Source organism: Penaeus vannamei, chromosome 17 (genome assembly GCF_042767895.1).
Source record: "Penaeus vannamei isolate JL-2024 chromosome 17, ASM4276789v1, whole genome shotgun sequence".
Classification (NCBI taxonomy): Eukaryota; Metazoa; Arthropoda; class Malacostraca; order Decapoda; family Penaeidae; genus Penaeus; species Penaeus vannamei.
The window spans coordinates 9,348,226-9,351,927 of NC_091565.1; the positions used below are offsets into that span (position 1 = coordinate 9,348,226).

The window sequence follows — 3,702 nt, forward strand, 5'->3', positions numbered from 1 at the left end:
TATATATATATATATATATATATATATATATATATATATATATATATATATATGTATGTGTGTATGTATATATGTGTGTATGTGTGTGTGTATGTGTGTATGTGTGTGTGTATGTGTGCGTTTGTGTGTGAGTTGTGAGTGTGTGTGAGTTGTGAGTGTGTGTGTGTGTACTATTTCACAGCAAAAGATGTCATCATGAATGGATGCATTCTAAACAGAATGGTGAAATGAACAAATATTTCATCATGACTTTTGCCATGAGTTACTGAGTTCTGAATAAGTTTATCAATTCTTTGTAAACTCGTTCGGTAGGTTGCAAATAGAATTCCGTCTTAGAGGATTCGCGATACACAAGTGATTCAAGTTTTCTTTTTAACACTGTGTCAATGCGTTTATAGTCTAAGTTTTCTTGTATTCCTGGGAAATGAAACCGCCAAAATGTATTAGTTCTTTGAAGTGACAATTGATAGAACACGTTACATAATGATTAAGTTTTTCTCTCATGACGCCATCGACGGTTTTGCCAGTGCTGCTTTCTTCCCATTTTTGTCTACACTACATAAGCGAAAAACAATTAGCGAAAAAATAAAAAATAAAAATCTGTTAGTAATATAATGCTAAAATACGTATAAAGTTGGCGCTGGTATTACACCGCCGGCACCCATGGCCGCAACACGCCCCTTCCGCCGTGCAAACTAGTCCCTCCCACCTGTCCGCCATAAAAACAACCTGAAACCTCTTTCAAACACCACAACCCTACCCAATCAACCCCCCAACCACAACCTCAAACCCGCCCTCCAGCACAGGAGCCAACCAGAGCTCCTAGACCACATAAAAGGGAACCTCAGGGGGGGGGCAATAGACAAGGTCATCTCTGTGCCTCTCAGTCTCGGCCTCAGTTTGAGATCGACCACCGTAGGGCTCGGACATCGGCTGGAACTACGTTTCTTTTTTCTCGATCTCCCCTCATGTGCGTCACTTTATGTCCCCAAGGTCTCACTACACCTCCAAAATTTCGTCAATAAGAACACCCAGGTCGTCAGTCCAGGTAAGAGAAGGGAGACCGTGTGAAAAGGAGAGAGAAATTAATGATTGAGTGGTTTTCAACGTTTGGGTGCAAAGTTATCGGAAGGAAAACCCGTGAAATTATAATCATAATATGAAAAGGAAAAGAATGTCGCTCAAAAATTGTAATCCACGTATGAAATTGATATAAAAATGTGGCACTAGATGTGTGAGGAACAATAGATATGGTGTTAGGCCGGAGATAAACTATTTATAGGCCTATTCCATCACGGTCCAAAATCGACCCCGGTTTATAGGCCTACCCATTTAATTGCGAAATTTCAGTAATCATAGGGATATTGTCTGAATCAATGCTTGACTTTTATTGGAATTTAGCTACATTTCCGCCCACTTTGACTCTCATGGAAGGTGTCAATTTGTAAATACTTTGTGAGGCATAGTAATAGGAGTGAATATCAAAATTTATTTATTTTCTGATAATGGAATGTAGTTGGAAAAAATAGCAGTTAATTTTTTTTAGTGCCACACAGCCAGTGAACGATGCAGTTATTATTTTCCATTCTGATTTTTTGCAATGCTATAGGCTATAGGTGGATCTGTCGATGTTTACAGTCTCAAAAGAGTGGTTCAAGAAGTAAGTGAAAGAATTGGTAATTGTATTCAGATTGACACCCCCTGAGACTGAGTCCTTATCACTCCAGCTAACAACTTCAGGGGCGTTCCTGGGATTAATCTTTATATAAAGTGTAGGCATGAACATCTTTGCATAAAATATATATCCTTCTTCACTTGGCTTTACCACCAGACCCCCAACTAATTACCATATTTTTGTACTGTGGCATCATCCCCGGACTCCCACCTGATCGTCATAGAATTCATCTCAGATTGGAGTTTTTCTTGACACATGTTCTTAATTTCTGATGTTATGCTTTGCCTGTGCAAATTATATTATGTATGAGTAATTACAGTTTCTTCATTCATTTTATGAATATCTTTAGATTTTCCATAGTCTAGTCATTATGCAAATGTTTAGCAAAGTGTTACTTGCATGTTGCATAACTTTCTTATTATCATTTTGCTAAGGAAATTCCACAGATGAAATGTGTCTCTAGGATTAGTAAAAGTCAACCTTGTATGATAAAGTTGTGTGAAACTGAAGCTTTACCAATTAATTTAGATCATTTATTACATATCAAGGTAATGTTAGGTAGTCCTTGGAAGTATGGATTAAAGTATAGAAGTTGTTGATTCTCATTATGTAAGGAAAAACACATTGAAAGTTCAGAAAAGGAGCTTGTAAGGAAGAAAAGTAAGGAAATAGCCCTAAAGAATATTTAAAACATACCAGTAGGCCTAAGAAATATATTCAAGTAACATACCAATAGGCATGAGAAATTTATTCAAGTTGTAGTTATATATCAGGCCATAAAACTCTCCTCCCTTGTTTGTGCGTTTGTGCAAACCTTGACCATATGGTTTTTTGAAAGATAAGGTACCATGTCGAACGCTACCTTGCTGAATATACGTAAGGGACATTTATTGGCTGATATCAGAGCAGGGAGCGTGATTGGATGTGGTATCACCTCATGGTACTAATTAAAATATTTGTTTTCTTGACTGTTGGTAAAATGCCAAAGAGGACTAGATGTGGTGTAGATATTTCATCCTTTGCCAGATTACCATCACCCCTGACACCTGTGGGGAACATGCTGCAGTCTTGTAAATACCTTCCAAGTGATCAAACAAAATAAAATATTTTATTGCTTTGTTATTCTCATAATTGTGTAGGTAAAAAGATACCATACTGTAAAGTCAGAGAATCTTATTTGCCAATCTGATGCACCAATTACAAAAATCAGGCAGTGTAGCAGAGGTGTAGACCTTATTCCCTCCCCAATGCACACTTTAGCCTTGTATCATTATGTCATTCATGTACTTGAATTATGGTAGACTTGGTTCAGTGTTGTGTAAAAGTTGTTATACGAAGTCAAAAGTATGATAATGATAAATGGAAAGAAATAGATGAGTAGCAGAATTTTTGCTCAAATTTGTATTCAGTTTTTAGATGATAATTATATAGACCCGAGTTGGGCTGGTTAGTAAAAAATGACAATATAAGCCATTGCCATAAACTGTGAAATATGATGCAGCTTATGCATAATTTCATTCATGGTCATTTAATTTAACTTATGTATTTATTATTATTATTGATAATTTAGATCTTTGTATATCATTACAAAAAAGTGATTGCATTGTTCTTTGCACTCAAATTAAATTAGATATATTGTGCACACATTTTTTCTGCGGGAATAAGATAAAATAATGTTATTAAATTCATGCCAAGGGTATTGAATATTTGGAAAAGCCTGCTGTTGCTTGTAAAGAAATTGCATCTGGTATATTAGCACTGCATTATTGGAGGCAGTCGTTTTTACCTCAGTAAGCGATTCATTTAGAAATTCAAAACAGATTTTTATTTAAGTTTGCGTAGTTATGCTTATGTATTTGATTATATTTGTATGTATTTTTAATGTTCATTTTATTTGTAGGTGTATTGTGTCTTGTTTTTATATACAGTCTTAATATATACTTTGGAAAGCATTATATAATTTGGAAAACCCTGCAATTGTTTGAAAAGGGATTGCTTGTGCTTTATTGGCACTGCAGTATCAGAAA

The 3,702-nt window shown here is 35.6% G+C and overlaps 1 pseudogene; it reads left to right on the plus strand.

Moving 5' to 3' along the window:
• The first annotated feature begins 736 nt into the window (after window positions 1-736).
• The window catches only part of LOC138864610 (ornithine decarboxylase-like), a 20,700-nt pseudogene continuing 17,734 nt past the window's right edge, over window positions 737-3,702 (plus strand).